Genomic DNA, 18,750 nt, shown 5'->3' with positions numbered 1-18,750 from the left:
GGTCATATATATATGGGTATCATGACCTGCCCGGCGGTAAACCGCCAGGGCGCTTTAAGTTTCTTGTCTGCAGGAACAGCTTGAACAAAGGAATATGGATATCATATCTTACGTAGGACGAATCAAGCAAGCATCAATTGCAGATAAATATGCGCGAAGGCATATGAGAACAAGTATTTTAACTAAGCCTATTACAAGGCTTTCCAGTGCCCAAAAGGATAATTGTTTTCTCAAATACATGTTGCAGCATGTGGAAGATTAAACCGGCCTCCGGTTCATGGTTGGTCACCAGCTTGGCCTGACGATTGCGGATCATCTCGCGCCGGTTCAACTTCCTCTGTTCTACCTAGCGGCTGGAAATCAACAGTTGCCCAGTCGATCCCAGTTAGGGCTTGGAATACTGCTTCATCACTTATCAACGTGGACGGTTCAATGTCAGGGGCATAAGTGTGCTTACGGATTGGTGGAATAAGATTTTGAGCTTCAGGAATCGGCGCAGCAACCCGTTTGTTCTTGTCATCATAGTTTGCTTGATAGTGGGAAAGATCCGCTTCTTCAACCAGTTGACAAGCTAGTGGGCGTACTTCCCGGTTTATGATTTGGAGATCATCTTCGCTAAATTCTATTCCGTCTTCCTTCAAACTGGGATAGCCTTGGGCCGCTCCAACAGGATCAAAGTCAGGCACCTTTGCTTTTTTCCGGATTAGTGCGGCCAAAGCGCCCGTTCTAGTGGCAGACTTTTTTAGCTCGTCTACTCGGGCAGGAAGCATAGATAACCTTTCAATGGTATCCTTGATCAAAGTGGGAGGCTGATTGTTGTGGGAAGCAGTGTAGATGATCCGTTGTGCGCCGGTATACAGTTGCTCTATCAGAGTGTAGGTCGCCTTTAACTTCTTCCGAACATCCGATCCCAAGTGGCTAATACGAGTTCCTGTATCATTGCAAGGATTAGTAAACCGGCAACTACATGAAAGGATATGGTCAAATCGGGAGTCAAGGATGCTTACCAAACACAGCTGTAGTCATGGCATGAACCTACCGCTTTACGCTGGTCTGTTCATCAACCACCGGTTTAAGAGCGGCCTCTGCTTTCTCAGCCCTTTTGATCAAATCGGATTTTTCATTCTCCCAATCCATCCGCTCCTTGTTAAGGTCTTCTTTCAGTTTCTCCATAGTGCCTAGAGCGCTGGTCAATTCTTCTTTCGCCTTGGAGGTTTCAGCTTGTTGCGATTTCAGGTTCTCCTGCCACTACTAGGAAAAGGCCTACTAATGGTGCACCAGTTTTGCCTAGTAGTGCGCCATTAGTATCACGCCACTAGTATTTTTTACTAATGGCAACCACTGGGTCACTATGGCTTAATATCGGGTCAATATGCTTAATCTCAGGTCAAATTACACTCTGTGGTCAAACTTCCCGGAAGGTCACCCATCCTCACACTACTCCATCCCGAGCACGCTTAACTTCGTAGTTCTAACCAACCCCAGCACCACCTCACTTCACAGGCACTTGTTGATATATCTATCATATCAATCCTATTAAACCTTGCTGATGTCTAGGACTTTGTTCATGTTCATGAGTATGATGAAATTTTGAAAAACTATTTCAAACTTCCCAGTCATATTACGTATCATATTTTGAAAAATAATTCAATTTTTTTCGAAACCAATTTTTTTTCTGTTACTAGTGGCGCACCTAGCAAACGGTGCGCCACTAGTAAGTTTGAAATTTTTTCCATTTTTCCCCTCTAGATCTTAAAAGCCATGTAACTTTTTTCTGTTAGGTTTTTGGGGATTTTGAAAATGTTTAACGGGGTTCCCCCGATTAAATTCGGATGTAACTTTTCGAGTAGATGATTTTTCATATATAAAACTTTTTAATCCGAGTTCGTATGCAAAAGTTATGCCCATTTTACAAATTACAGAGAGATTTTGCAAATAAAGTCGAAATTCATATTTGTAAATTTTCCCAACAACTAGAGCACATATCACAAGGAAACTTATTTTCTTTTATTTTTTTAAACTAAAAAGGCGGTCCATGGGGGGGTGCATTCGGTGGAATTTTTGGTCAAAGTTAGTAATGGCGCACCGTGGATGTGGTGCGCCATTACTAGTTTAACTAGTAATGGCGCACTATCCACTGGTGCGCCATTACTAGTTTAACTAGTAATGGCGCACTATCCACTGGTGTGCCATTACTAGTTTTGAAAAAAAATGGAAAAAAATTGGTACTAATGGCGCACCGTGGATGTGGTGCGCCATTAGTATTTGGGCACTAATGGCGCACCAACACATGGTGCGCCATTAGTATATACTAATGGCACACCACATGTCTGGTGCGCCATTAGTGGCCACATCATCTATAGCCCTTTTTCTAGTAGTGTGCAGATCAGCGGTTTGGCTCTCTTTCTTGCTCAGCTTAGCCTACAAAGAGACACTCGTATGATGAGGTGACAGTACATACTTGAAGTACCAAGAACATAACAAGTTATGCCCTAGATACCTTGGGGGCTAATGCATATTTGCTCTTCATCATACATTTTCTACAAGTCCCAAGCATAATACAAGTATTCAACTTGGCACTTGGGGGCTAATGGATATTTTCTCAAAGAATGTTGATACAGGAATTTTTTTCTACATAGCCCAGGTTCATCTTCATAAAGTTAAACCAGCACTTGGGGGCTACTTCAGTGAAGTTCAGATGCATTGTTGCAAACCGTAATTTTTTTTACTAAGTATCGGTTTGGATTGATATCTTAAACCATCACTTGGGGGCTACTGAAGTTGATAAACCGAAATTAAACATAAGGGAAAAAACATTTGTGGAGTTACCTCATATCGCTCCTTCATCATATTTACCAAGTCGGCTTCATAGTCACGACTGGTATATAGACGGTTCAGGTAGCCGGAATGAACTTCTTGAGCGTTCAAATGGGCGTAAGTGGACAGATTGGCATTCCATTTGCCTTTGCCAATTGAAGAGAATTCCTCTTTGGCGGTATGCCTTGACAAAGCGACATGATTTCATGGGTTTGTATGGCCAATGCCAGTAATCAGAACGTCATCATCCTTCTCCTCAACAGCTCGTACTGGAGTTGCCGGTTTGTCAGTATTTTTTGCTGGACTGACCGGCTTGTCAGTCCGGATAGGGCTTGTTGGTTGGTCGGCATGGCCGGTTGCATTAACTTCTGCCTGTTCAGCAACGAAGTCATGATCTTGAGGCGGTGGATCATTCAACATATCATCAATGTTGGCCTCTTCAGGATCTGTAGTTTTCTCCGGTTCAGCAGCCGCGTCTTCCTCTGTCAGTTTATTCAGACGAGCCTTCTTGCTGGGTCTGGGATTGGCCATGAGAAAAATAAAAATAAGGATCAGTACAGTATATATTAAGTAACATATCAAGGATATAAGTAAGAGTATGGCTCACCCAAACACTGTTTTAAGTGGTGGAAGTTTTGTGGCAGACTACTCGCCAGAGGATGAATGAGAAGTGCCCTGATAATTTGAGTCAGACGGATTAAGAGGTTGACAAAAACAACCCGCTTTGGGGCATGAAATGTCAAGTGAATAAGAGACCTCTGATCGGCGTTTCTGAACCGGACTATTCGCTAAACTGGCGGAGGTAACTACCTGGCCGCTATGCCGGGTTGTGCGGTGAGCCTCGTGCTGTTGTGTCTTCACAAGAAACTTTAGATCCAAGTAAGCAAGAGGATGAGAAAATTTAACTTTCCGGTTTGCTCGACAAATTTTTTGTGTCGGCAGAGGATTTGAATCGGAGGAAAGAGTAATGGCCTCTACATCTTCGGCCTGGCTGGTCTCAGCATCGTCCTGACCATAATCTTCATCAATAAGGCGAACGAAAAATGAACCAAGTGAGTCAAGCTCTACTCTAGTTCCAAGTTACCCACATCATCGTCAGCTGGTGGATCGGAAGATGCAGTTCTTCACAACTTTAGTTTTTTGACGAGTTGGCTTCACCGGTTTGTCTTGCGGGGGTTTCTTGTTCCAGAATGGATCATCGCCCTGTCAAGAAAATAATCACACTTTCAGAGAATATTGGGACAGAAGCAATTTCAGATAAACAAGTTATATGATTCTTACAACTAGCAGTCTGTTGGTGGTGCAGAAAGGGAGTAGTCCGGTTTGGGCACACACATCCTCCGTTTCATTCAACATCTTTTTTAGAGCTTCAGTGACTTCGTCATCTGTAAGCTGAATGTCAATGTGCCGCTGAGCATCCTTCAAGTTACCTGTATACTCACACATCAAACCGGGGCGCCGGCTTAAGGGCAAAACGCTGCAGCTTATCCAGCAGCGTGCAAGATCAACTCCTGTCGAACCATTTACTATAAAGGCCCTGAGCTTTGATAGTTGAGGAGCATATTTGGCCCTTTCTTTTGCGGTCAGCCTTTGAGGAAGAGGATGTGTGTTGCTCAGACGTTCTGGACGGTAACCCGGCAGGGGGGTTTCATCAGTGGAGACGTGTCCTTGCAATAAAACCAGGTCTGGTTCCACTCTTCGGGGTGACTGTGGAGACTGGGATGAGGAAAAGTGACTTCTTTTCTTTTCTGAACCGCCATTCCACCCAATTCTGTGTTGGGTCTGTCTTTGAACTCTGTGCGACTGTTTAGGTGAAAGAAATCCCTGAATAGTTCTACTGTGGGTTCCTCTTGAAGGTAAACCTAACAAAAAACTTGGAAGTGGCAGATGTTGGTCACAGAGTTAGGACCAATGTCTTGTGGGCGCAGTTGAAAGCTGGCCACTACATCCCGGAAATTTTTTGAACCGGGAGGATTGGAACCCCGGCATAAGTGGTCAGCAAATACAACAACCTCTCCGTCCTTGGGTGTAGGAGGACATTCCGGGCCACGGACCCTCCAGTGAATGATATCTTTCTGGGTTAAAGCGCCCGTTTTGATAAGTTTGTCTAACTGTTCTTCAGTTACTCGAGAAGGGACCCAGTTGCATTCATACACTTGCTTGGCCATGGCAATGAATGATCTACAACATGATAATTACCGGTTTATGATTTACACTGGACAACAATGCGGAGGTACAAGGATGAAAGCATGTTGTTAAACCGGAGTTGGTTAACCATAAACCGGAGTTTACTAAACAAAGGCTATAAGTTCAAGTACATTGGCGGTTCAACAAGGGGACTAATGGTATATACCGGGTCGTCATTTTTCGAAAAGTTAAACCGCCTAGTCTGACATTGAAGATACAAGTCTACAGATGTATAAGTGAAGGAAAACAGATTTCACAAGTTGGTATTACAATTTTGGATTTGCCGCATATCAGAAAAGGAAAATATATTCAGACCTAAGAAGCAGTACCGAAACATTGGATGAAGGTTCAGATGGGATCTACTATTTTAACGAGGTGCATTAGATGGAAAAGAAGGGCTACGGCTATCATTGAACAGGATGAACATCAAGGTTTGGAATAAAAAGTTACTATGCAAGCAATGAACACCGATGAACACCAAAGAACACCGAAACCCTAGAACAGATCCATGGCGGAAGAGCAGAGAGCTTACCAGTACTGATGAAGGAGCGGAGAAGCACCGCAGTTCTCTGGTGCGTTCAGGTTGATGCAGCGGCCAAAGTTGAAGCAGAGGCGACAGTCGACGGTGGCGGCGGAGCTCCAGAGGTTGAGCGGCGCGAGGAAGACGATGACGCGAAGAGGCACGAGGGGGAAAGCTGAAAATGACCCCTCGGCCCTATTTATAAAGGCAAGGGATAAGTGTCAGGCGCGAAAATCGAGGAGCCAGAAATTTGGAGATAAGGCGGAGCTGTCGCCTCGATTGTCGGAGATCCATTAATGAAGATGTGTCATACTCAGTTTTTAATAATAGATGACGTCACGACGGTTTACCACGGCCTGGGAAGATGACGTCACGGTGGTTTACAAAATTTTGTGAAGATGTTGAAGACGAAGTTTTCTTGAGGTATGACATGAACCGGTTCAAAACAGTCTGGGGCCTAATGTTGGGGATATTACTACTGGGCGTAAACCGGCCAGGAGAGGCCGGGTTAACATTATCAGTAGTTCATTATACTTGAAGCCCATGAAGACAGATGGAGACATTGTGTAAAGGCCCAGGGCCCAGAACCGGTTTAAGGCATGTAGCTATAAACCGGTATTGATATGTAACTTGCATTGTAAGGTAGAAAGAGCGGAGACCGAGCCGGACAAGTTTATGAACCGGCCTCGGGACTCTGTAAACTGACGGGCGTCAACCCATGTATATAAGGGGACGACCCGGCAGCGGTTCAGAACAACACACAATAACTCGAGAGCCAGGCAAAGCGTATTTGCTCCCTATTCATCGAACCCCATCAGTTCCATCACAACTAGACATAGGATTTTACCTTCATCGTAAGGGGCCAAACTAGTATAAAACTCTCTTGCGTCCCTTGTTCGCTTTAACCCCTTTAAGCTAACCCGTTACGATGGCTCCACGACTAAGTCCTTTCATGAGGACATCTGCCGTGACAAAACCACGACACTCCTCGACCAGGTGAAACCCCGTAGAGTTATGTTTAACCCTCGAAACTAGAAACCCATTCCTAGAACCCTTCGAGACTTCACAAGATACCCCAGCTCGAGTCCTTAACCATGTGCTTAACCCACAGAATTGCAAGCGAACCAGTTAAGCCTCAGTAACCTTGCACAACACTGGGTCCATTATGGAACTAGTGGACATAGTGAACAAGCACATTATCACCCTAATATAGCACAAGAACTGACGATGCCACAGGGAAGACCGATTTGAGGATATAGGAATACAGGACAAATGACTTGATGAGTTTATATGAGTGACCTTGAGGAATTATCTGAGACTTCGGTAGATCATGAGGCTTTCATGTTGGTAGATGAACTTGGTGGGATCATGTTGATGGAGTAGCATAACTTTCGTTACCCTTGAGTAAACTGGATTTCGTAGGACAATTATGATCGCAAGCTGGAATTCTTGGAAGTATATGGATTTAACTTAGCCATGCATGGGATATTGATAGGAGACAGTTGATATTACGTAAATGACTTGGGGGAAACATGTAGGAATTCTCGTTGGACATGAGATTTGGATTTAAATAGGTGAGCCTAGTGGAGTATAGGTGGTGAGTAAGTCTACATGGTTTTGAGTAAATTGGATTTAGACTGATGATCTCGATCATGATACCATGTTTCTCGGTGGACGGTAAACTAGGAGATTGGATTAATTGTCGGAGTTGATATAAGCTTGACCTTGGAGTTTACTTCACCATGGAAATTGGTGGACTTACTATAGTAGAGACAACCCTTTCAAGTATTTGGGGATTATAGGACAGTAGAAGATGGTGTGCAACACCATAGACATTGGATTTGTAGAATTAATGGATTAGGTAGTTATTGATGGAAGTTAATGGACTGTTGGGGTTGATTTATAGGAAGGCAACAAGATCTTGGAGTGGCATACGACGTGTTTCCTTAGTATAGAGATGCACTACCTTGGACCTTGGAAGAATGGGCTGAGCACTTGGATTGTGATGTTTAATTCAAGCTTAGCAGCTTGTACGTTCTGCCCATGGTTTATTTTTGTATAGATATGAGTTTGGGGGTTGTTGAGATGTATAGCTTTGTTAGGACTCCTCTTGGTAGTCATGAGGATTTGAATAGCATGAGTAATGATTGGAGTTTACCTATGCGAGATGATTCTTTCGGTAATCTAATGGGATTTGTTTGAAGGACTAGAGACAACTATTGGCATCTCAGAAACTGTGCTTAATGATAAGATGATAAACGTTCACTCGCACCCTAGAATCCCTAAAACTCTTAAGCCCCACCAAACCACAACATGGTCGGATCATGACCACGGGCTTTGGTTCTAGGTCAAGAAGACCTTGGCAAACACTCAACCATGACCACCACCAATGCCCCAGCCTACTTTATGTACCTCGTGAACAAATCATCACGGAGTACTTGGACAATTTGGGTGTCTTCATTACATGATGACATACTTTTCTACCCGAAGACAGAAGAAGAGCTATTCAGTTGGTTAAGGAACATCAGAAGACCGCCATGTCAAGAGGGAAGAAGTAAACCAACCGCCATCATGAAGAAGTAAACTCCTGCGTCGAAGACCATGTGTACCAACGGGTCATTCCTCTCAGAAGAACCAAGCATTTCCATGTCAAGCAGAAGCTCACTCCAAGATTTAACAACCCCCTCTGAGATTGTTACGAGACGAAGAGAAGACAGTTACCAGCTGGAGTTACCACCTCAGTTACCCAATGTGCACAGCGTTTTCCACGCGACACACCCCCAGAAGTGTTTCCAACTTCCTAACTAGCCCAATCTCTACGAGGGCATCGACCACCAAGCCATCGACCCCTAGCCCAATCTAACCTACCGCGAGCTACCCATTAGCAACCTGGATCAAGAAGATTGTCATACACGAAGCCACACCATCAAGTACTTCAAGTTCAATGGAGCACCACACGGAAGCAGAAGCAACATGAGGACTTGAAGACTACCCCAGATCCAAGTTTATGTATCCCTTTCCGCGCCTAGTCTGCGAATCTCGGGGATGAGATTCTTGTAAGGGGGGGTAGGTCTGTCACACCCTGATTTTCATGCCACAACACTTAAGCTAATAAATCATGATAAAATGTGGTTTGACAAAAACTTTTGAGTGTGTTGTCTTTGCTTTGATTGAATGTTTCACTTCTGTTTACAAGTGCTCTAAAAATCAAATAAATTCATGACTATGGGGGCTGCGGACCTCGCCGAATCAAACTACCAGATACACACCGTTCTTTATGGTGTACGGTGCAGAGGCGGTACTACCTTGCGACATAATTCATGACTCACCTCGAGTGCGCATGTACGGAGAAAAAGAAGTCGAGCTTGATCGGCAGGACAGTTTGGATGCCCTGGAGGTGGAGCGCGACATGGCAAAAGCCCGTTCCACATTCTATCAGCAACAGGCTCGACGGTATCAAAGCAGAGAAGTACGGGCCAAAACATATAACGTTGGCGAACTCGTTCTACGCCTACTGGAGAAGAAAAAGAACAAGCTCAAGCCCAAATGGGAAGGTCCCTTCACTATTGACAAAGTTCTGACCGGGGGAGTGTACCGTCTGCGAGACACGTCGGACAATCGACTCGAGCCAAATCCATGGAACGCAGCCAGACTCCGAAGGTTCTACGCCTAGTGCCGAACTCTATGGTCGTCTCCTTACCTCCGTCAATTTTTTATATATCCGTTATCTGTCTTTTCTTTTCTTTCTTTCTTCCCTTTTTCTTCAAGGCCTTAAAAGGCTAAAATGTGTCTTGACTACAAAATCTTGACGTGCTAGCCGTGCTCATTATACTTGGGAGGCTTCTTATACAGAAGCTTAATATAACTATTTTTGGGCTCTATGCCCCACACATGTGTTACTTTTCCACATGTGCCTTTTTTTGCCATTATATGCATCGATATGACTTACGTTTTGGCCAAGCTGGGTTGCCTGGCTCTTGTGTTTATGCCCTACGTTCCCGTTAATTCATCTAGGGCATAAGGGGAGCACCTCTGCGATTGTTACTGCCGGGTCAACCGGATGTGTACCTCAGACTGGGTGAAGACGGAAGCTGGCATTCTTAAGGGAATATTCGGTCTGTGAACAAAAGATGACTCTTATTTATTGTAATACATGCCCCCAGATGTTTATATTCTGCGTCTCTTTTCGCAGTTCGGACATGCACATTAATGCATACGTACCCAGGGAAAGGAACCCTTAACGGAACTATTCTCCCTGGAAGATGTTTCTTACTATCCATGTAATATAACATAGCTAGTTGGGTACTTGTCTGTTCAAGCACTTATGACCCCTACGCCTGGTTTCCACGGGTGCCCCGATTTTTACATAACTGAGCGGGTATTTGGATACACTCCGGACTGTCGGGGTCCAGAGGTCGAAGCGAAAAGGTTTGTCATGACAAATGATTCACAACCCGGCTAGGGACAATATATGTCACTTGAAGTACACTGTCATTTAGACTGACTAAATTCTTCTTCTATACATCCAACTGGCTGTCTAGCCTACAATCCTGTTGGGAATACTTTGTGGTTAATTCTACCTGGTCATACACCAAACGGATGGGGATCGCTTTCCCATCAGACCCCACAGGTCCGACCTCGCCCATGTGGTTCGGGTCTGCCTTGGTATATCGCGTCTTCACCATGGCCCAGGCTTCCCTTGCACCTTGTCAGCAGGCTGATATCTTCCATAATTGGAAGCACCGCCGTGCTCCCTTGAGCTTTTCTACAAGCTCTCCCATGCCTCCTAGCAGGGAGGCGGATGGCCACAAGGCTTGGGCGATGCCCTGCATCACCTGCCGAACTTGTTCGTGCAGTTGTGAGAGCTCTGGTAGAAGATCACCTGCAGACCCGGGCATTTCCTCTGCGGGACGACCCGTCAGCATACCTACAGATATAACTCTGTTAGCTGGTTTCTTCACCAAACTGAATAAAAAGTTCATTCAAGCACTTACTAAACACGCCGCGTCGAAGCCTCTTATTCTCCTTTATGGAGTCAGCAAGTTGGGACCGAACATCTTTCAGTTCACCACTCAGCCGGATATTGGCATCTTGGAGATCGTTTTTCTCCCGCCTAACCTGCTTAAGCACGTTCTCTCCAGCCTTTAACTGTCGTTGAGCATGTTGCTCATCCCCTTGCACTACCTCGGGATTAACCCTGGGATCATCTACAGAATCTATTGTTAGATTTACATGCATGCCACATACTACCTGGTACATGTCATTCTTTGCAATAGAAACAAGTGTTACCAGATGGGGCCTTCTCGGACTCCTTCATTGCGGCAACTGCGGCCCGTAGCTAGGCTTTGCACTCTTCCAGCTGTCGAGACAACTGGGTATTCTTATCCATAAGAACCTACACAAATAATGATCCTTAAATCAGCTGTGTCAACTGTTTCAAGTCTTAGGGGCTACTAGTATACATAAGTATCAGATTTTCTTACCCGTATATCCTTTACATACTAGTCCGTGGCTCTGGCAAGACCATTTTGAGCAGCTCGGATGTACAAGCGTCGCGGAGTATGGCCCGACGACGCCTGTGGTTCATGGCGCTCTCCACTTCGGAATTCGTAGTAGACAGCCTATCCACATCCTCTATAGGAGGAACATTCGGTGTTGGCCCCATGTTAGCGTCCGCCTCTAAGTCCGGCTCTGGATCCCGACTGGTGGAGGCGTGGCCGGCAACCTCTCCAGATATAGTCCGGCGAGCGTTTTTCCTACTAGGAAACATGGGTGTTATTATATTTTAAAAGAAGACAACCACGGAGCGGGGTTCTTTTTCGTACCTCTGCGATGGCGTCTCAGTCCTGACTGCCTTCCTTTTAAGCCTACCCGGCTTCGGTGCCCCTTGTTGGTGAGTCACTGCGGGTTCAACATGGCGTCCCGAGGGCCTTCCCTGTAAGACACCACATGTGTGCGGTAGGTGAAGTGCAGAAAAAGGGATCCTTTTTGAAAGTTGGGACTCTGGTTTTACTTAAATGCGATGCAGGGAGTAGTCCAGGATAATCGGCGATGATGGCCACCATGGCACCGTCGCAGCTTAATTGATAGAACGTCCTGTCAATAAGCTCCACAAATGTGTCCGGATCTTCTACGAGTCCGGGGTCGAGGGCCCGGTCAAGGTCCTCTGGTTGTGGAGGCGGGCTATGGACCTCCCTCACAGGTTTTCACAGTCCCTGCTATGAAATGGCAAGGTAAATACTTATGACGAAGAATGCGGAAAGGTTTGGAGTAAAAAGTAGCAGCTCACCCAGCTTGGGGGGTTGTACATGGAGAATCCATCCCGTGGCTTAATGCAGATGAACTCCTCTTCCTCTCCTTTGTACAAATCGGATAGAATTTCGCTAGAGCAGCGATTGAGTCTGGTCCCTTACGACCGTAGCGGGTAGCATCGTCTTCTCCATTGAAGTGCCACATGGGTTGCCCCCGATATTGAAGTGGCTGCACCCCCCGCATTATACATATTGGCATAACCTCGATTATTGTCAATCCTGATTGGGCCAGCGTCTTTATCCGGCCCATCAGGTAAAGTACTTCTCCGTTAACTTCCTCCTAGGGGCTCCGAGGGCGCCAGCTGTGGCGTTTCTTCAAGGGAGCGTTGTCGAACTCAGGAAGGCCCATCCGAAAAGGTTCCGGAAGGGGACATCCTCCATATAAAACCACTCCGAAGGCCAGTCTTCGGATGTCTTCTTCGGAGTACCGGACAGGTATCCGGTCCTGGCGATGCGCCATATCTCGGCTCCGCCCACTTGATATATTGACCCCTCCTGTGTACGGGGTACGAGGCAGAATAGCGTCTTCCATAGCTTGAAATTAGCTTCACAACCCAAAAACAGCTCGCAAAGGGCAACGTAGCTAGCTATGTGTAATATGGAGGCGGGAGTAAATTTGTGCAGCTGGAGGCCGTACAACTCTAGGAGCCCGCGGAGGAACGGATTGATTGGAAATCCGAGCCCATTAATAAGTAAGGGACAAGGCATACCCGCTCCCCCATGGATGGATTGGGAAAGCTCTCCGCTTGCTCCCCGCCATTGTAGGTCGCGAGTCCGGCTCGAACGGGGACCATATACGCTGGAGGGAGGAATCCCTCGGTTTGTAACTCTACTAATTGGCTATGAGGGATGGAACACTTCTTCCAATTGCCTGGCTTAGGGCTACAGGAGCGAGAGGAGGAGCTGCGATGGCCGGCCATGATGTGATGGACTTTTCCGAGCGTGCTCCGATGGATACTCACTGTGGGAGGATGGTGTGATCTGGATATAAGGATCCCCGCCTCTTTAAATAGACGATTTACTTACATGGTTAGGGTGGCAAGTGTAAAAATTCCCCGACTTCTCGCATTCGCTCGACATGTGGAGGATAGCCATTATTAGGCGCGGAAGCCAAGGAGTGCAACATTCATGGGAAGCCGGACAATACTCGACAGGTACTCAGAATTTTGAGAAGAATCCTCCTTGTAATGCCAAAGACAATTTGCGCGCCGGACTCATCTTCATTGAAGCCTGGTTCGGGGGCTACTAAGGGAGTCCTGGATTACGGGGTCCTCGGACAGCCGGACTATGTCCTTTGGCCGGACTGTTGGACTATGAAGATACAAGATTGAAGACTTTGTCCCGTGTCCGGATGGAACTATCCTTGGCATGGAAGGCAAGCTTGGCAATTCGGATATGTAGATCTCCTCCCTTGTAACCGACTCTGTTTAACCCTAGCCCTCTCCGGTGTCTATATAAACCGGATGCACTACTGGAATCTGGCACTTTGCCATCTGCCATGGCAGATGGCAAAGGCATGGTCGGCTGATGGCAAAGGCTTTGCCATCTGCCAGCAGATGGCAAACAGTTTGTCTGAAAACCTGCCGAAAAAGGCTTCTTTGCCGTCTGCTGGCTGATGGCAAAGAGCCTGTGGCTTTGCCATCAGCTGGCAGATGGCAAAGCCTCTTAACGGGGTTAGCCCCATTAGAAGGCTAACGGCATACTTTGCCGTCAGCCCGGAGATGGCAAAGGCTGCAGGCTCTTTGCCGTCTGCCAGCAGATGGCAAAGGCTGCAGGCTCTTTGCCGTCTGCCAGCAGAGGGCAAAGTATGCAGGCTCTTTGCCGTGTGCCAGCAGATGGCAAAGGCTGCATGCTTTGCCGTCTGCCAGCACATGGCAAAGAGCTCTGCCATCTGCTGGCAGATGGCAAAAAGCCCAAATAGGCCAGCCCAAATTTTATATGTAGATGACACGTGGCCTCTTTGCCATCTGCCAGCTGATGGCAAAGTGACTATATTGCCCCATTTAATTTTGTTTTTTCTTATATCAATTCATTTTCATAGAAAATCAAACACAAATATATTTATATGACCAATATAGCATATTCAACACATATTACCAATAGTCATGAACACATATATCCAATACATGTTACCAATAGTAGCAAGTTTCATCCGTACATATACATAGTTTCATCAATATTACACAGTTTCATCCATAGGTAGCAAGTTTCACAAGGTCAAAAAAAACTAAATACAAGCACTCCATCAACCCAAGCTTCTGTGATCTTAAGCAAATCTGTAAAATGGGAAAGAAGAAAGTTAGAAGAAGAAGACTAGAAGAAGAAGATTATTATGATGCAACTAAAATGTGAAGATTATTATGATGTCCGAGTTCAATTTGTTTTCTATCGTGTCCTATCATTGTGTTGTTCACTCCAAGGATTAATTCCCGAATATACTCACCTGCAATCTTGGATGCCATATATCATATATCCGGTTATAGTTTTTTACATCTTCGGACAGTAGAATAAATTGATCCCATTAGTAATGAACTGGTGAACACTTGATGCAAAGGAGCATGTCATCTATTAGTTTCTCACTAATAGAACTACCACTGTATAGGTCATTATGTTCACATAAAAAAGGAATTGGAAGTTGAGAACGCTCTCATGTGCTCTTTGTTTCTGAATCTCCTAGACTGAGCAGAGGCAGGCGCGTGGAGATGATCATGAACCAACACGTTATGGATTTTGATGTCAATGGTGGGGAGTATTTTAGAAAACGTTTCGTGCAAAAGGTGTGCTCAAGTTTAGATGCAGAGAGGTTTGCACCACTATATTCATAACCATCCGTACATTATGGTGGAGTTGAGGAAAGGAGCATTACCAGGGATGTGATTTTAGCAGCATCTATAGATAAATGGCTGCTACAAAGGGCAGAAGATGCATGCAGTCACCAGCATCAACTTTTGGAGTGTGCGCTACTGGGATCAGTCTCTCCAGCTTCAAGTAAGCTATTCACTCAGCCACTCAGCTATTTATGTCAGATCTAGAAGTATTTTCTATAACACACCATGTGTTAGTTTGATCTGATAAGGTTGAAATACTATGAAGCTCATGGCAATCAATGGATTGATTTCAGGGAGTATAGTTTCTGTAATTACTGTGACAGTTTGAAACATATATTGCTATATAATCAAGATTTAATGTACACTATTCAGTATACCTGATATGACTATGATAGAGAGAACATAATATACTGTATTTTATTTGTAATTTTGTATACATCTATCGATCTATCTATCTATATGTATCTATCTATAGCTATACTAATTATATATAGACTCCCAACAAATTACACATTAATCAGAAAATAAGAGCCGTTCTATCTAATCCATGTAATCCTTGGCTGAAATCTTGACCAAGAAAAAATCATGTCTAGTAACTTTTATGGGAGCATTAACATCATCAAGAGCCTACCCCAGCCTCCAGTTATGGCTGATGTCGTCACATGGTTTTATTCATTGCTGGTCCGCTACAATCTCCTGGCCAGGGAAGTTCCTTGCCAAGTTGTCATCTCCTTACTGTTGTTGGTTAGAGAACTGATTTCTCATGAACTTTTATTCCAACCCATTTTTAGTCAGAAAGTTGGATTCTGAAATACTTGAGCATTGATGTGTCTGTTATAAATCAATATAATTTTCCTAGGAAATTGGTTTGTAAAAGCAATGGCATGTGATTACTATAAAGCATTGAGTGTTGTTGCTGATGCGGTTTCCTAAGTACGGTCTTGATTTTCTGTGAATCACATGTGACAACAACTATATTTTTCTGATAACTACAGGTTAAATAGAGCATGGCCAGCTGCATCGACTGCTCTTAACTGGTTCCTACCTGCAGCTCTATAAATAAGAAGTGTTCATCTGATACCTATTGACTGCAGATTGGGATAATTAGCAACATAATATTGTTACATAGAAATACTGAGTGAGAGTATGACCAGCTGCATCCACTGCTCTTCTAATAATTCCACATCAGCCGCATCAGCTGCCACTGATCTTGACGTCCACGCCAAGCCTCATATAGATGGTAGGATATCTTCTGTACATAGTAGTTCTTTTGTAACCTGATTGTAATATCATTAACGATGTATCCGTGTAGTCCATATATATGTGAATATGAGATGGGTGAGGTGTACAATTAGCAGCCCGTTCTTTCTGAGCTATACGAGTTTTTCTTGGTTATCCTATTTCGGCAGTTTCATATTCAGAGAAGCTTATGAAATTACACATCATATGCCTATTTAATAAGGATGTGTTTCACTGGTACCTGTTTTGGCTGATTGAGGTTAATAAGCAACAATATATTGTAAATAAAAATATTGAGTTTTTCCCAATTTGTGGCGCCTAAGTTTTATTTTGGCAGTTTCATATTGCAAAACGTTATGAAACTAAATAGCATAGAATTCCTGCAAAAAAGGAAATTGTGCTTTTGATAAATAATAAGATGTCTGCAAATGGTTTCGCATCTTGAAGTGATGCTATGAGAACTTTGAAATATATGATAAATTTTTACTAACAATATCAATGATAAATATATGGTTGTTTTTGTATGTTACATTGCTTAAAGATTTTTCGAAAGCAATACCTGAATCTGGCTTTTGTATAGTTCTTTTTGTTTTACCTTTTTTATGAATTAACTTAGCACATATACTGTAATTATTTTCATTCTGAAGGGGACTATAGGAGGAAAGGTAATACGAGATGATCATCGCACTTCTCCAAATCTGCTCTATCCATGTTCTACCACTATGTTGTCTCTCTCTCTTTTCTTTCATACCTACTATTTGTATAAGGTCTGTACGTTCAAATTATCTATCTTACGACATTTTTTTGATCGGAATGCTTACTACCTGGCCCTGTACTACGTAATGCATGCAGAAAATATCCAGATTGATTTGAATTGTATATTTTTAAATTAAACCATATATAATGCATGTGACAAACCAGTTTCAGTATTCATTTTTCACTTTCCCCGAGGCACATGCTCTAAAAGATTATTTTATTGATATTCTTACGGTGAGAGAGACATAGGTCAAACTCTCAAAGAATTTGTTGAGGAAGATGATTCCTCTACATAGTCTATATATGTGAACTATGAACCCTTTGGTTCTTTACATCGGCGTGAGTATATGATGTAGAGAATAAAGTGCTTTCCATTTGACCTGTTGGTCAGTAGCGTACACGTTGCACTAGAAAATCATAATTTAGAAAAGGTTCATTCTTAGGATCTGTTGGTTAGGACATCACTTATTGCTATATATGGATTAAGTGCCCAAAAAATCCAATTCTTATGGCAAAATATAGTAGAAAGACTAGCCCGTGCATCGCACGGGTTTGACGACTAGTAGTGTTAACCACTGTATGCAGTAACTGAATTTGAAGTCCACAACACAGCAATGGCAATCAGCAATCAGCAATCGGCAATCGTAAACAGGCCGTGACGGAGCTCACCTCGAGCGCGTCGACAATGAGGAGCAGGACAATGATCTTCTCGGAGAACCTCTGCTGCTCCTCGTGGTCGTGCGAGAGGCGGCGCCTGTAGGAGAGGTTGTAGAAGAAGGACCGGAGCTCCTTGAGCTTGGCCTTGGCGGCGGCGAGATCGCGCAGGCAGCTGAGCACCTGGGAGCGATGGGCGAGGTGCGCCCTGTAGTTCATCTGGATGAGCAGCGCGGCATCCTGCGGCGACAGCTCCTTGGCCTTCCCCTTTCCGTTCCCCATGGCAAAGGCCTGCATCATCAGAAAGAGAGACAAATGTCAGGCGGTCAGCACACATATGACAGTAGTGCATTGCATGGGAGCAGAATCCTCAAGCTGATATCATTCAGAGCAGAGTTCAGTCAATCTGTAGCCAGTACTAAGCACAGATCAAGAGTGTGGACACTAGCATCCTCTAAAATTCCAAATTTTCTCTCAAATCCAGAGAGAGGTAACTTGGATCTATTGGAAATTCTACTGGAAATCACACATTTCGTTCAGATCGGGCCACAGAACCCAAACCCTCGCAAAAATCTCATCTTTTGTGCTGAGTACCGAACCTTGCGGATGGCGTCGCAGCCGGCGGTGTTGTCCTCGGGGATCTCCTCGATCTGGACGCACGTCCTCGCCGGCTTCTTCTTGTCATGGTCCTTGTCCTTGGCGGCAGCCTTGATCTTCTTGGGCTTCTCCGGCCTGCGCTCCTCGACCTCCAGCTCATCGTCGTCGTCGTCGGAGGCGGTCAAGTCCTCCTCCCAGGTGTAGGCATGCGACCATGGCTCGAGCGAGCCTTTGCCCTTGATCTCGGCGCCCCACTTGGTCTTGGTCTTGCCTCCGGCGCCGCCCTTGGACTTGGCCTCCCACCTCCACTTGCGGTCGAGTCCGTCGTCATTGGGGGAGGCGAGCTCCGCCTCCCACTTGAGCGCCTGGCCCCTGCCGCGCGGCTTCTCCTCCGCCGTCCGCTTGACCTTCCGGCCGCCGGGCTCCGTGGCCGCGTAGGTGTACTTGCGGCGCACCGGCTGCGGGGCGGCCGCGCGGGCCGCGAGCTCGAGCGCGGCGACGCGGTCGGTGAGGTCGTGCAGGAGGAAGGCGTGCGGGGAGGGGATGGGGGGCGGGGCGAAGAAGGGGTCAGCGGGGAGGTAGAGGTCGAGGAGGTCGGGTGGTGGGGGAAGGCGAAGGGGGATGGGGATGGGGATGGGGGTGGGAGGAAGGGGCGCAGGAGGCGGAGAGGGAGGAGGTAGGTGGTGGTGTGTGGATGAGATGCCAACATCGTTTTTTTTACCTGGATGGGTGGGGACGGAGGGAGGGGATAACCCCACAGTTTTTTTTACGTAAAAAAATAACCCCATCCCTTTGCCATCTGCCAGTAGATGGCAAAGAATCTTTGTCGTCTGCTGGCAGA

General features: G+C 45.4%; 1 pseudogene; it reads right to left on the bottom strand.

Annotated features, from left to right (window-relative positions):
• Positions 1–17,279: 17,279 nt before the first annotated feature.
• LOC147974953 (uncharacterized) lies at positions 17,280–18,596 on the bottom strand (annotated as a pseudogene).
• Between the last annotated feature and the right edge of the window lie 154 nt (positions 18,597–18,750).

The sequence above is a fragment of the Triticum urartu genome, chromosome 4A, assembly GCF_056163025.1.
Source record: "Triticum urartu cultivar PI428250 chromosome 4A, HENAU_Tu73, whole genome shotgun sequence".
Taxonomy (NCBI): Eukaryota; Viridiplantae; Streptophyta; class Magnoliopsida; order Poales; family Poaceae; genus Triticum; species Triticum urartu.
Note: the sequence above shows the minus strand (reverse complement) of the source record. Positions and strands in the feature narration are given on the sequence as shown.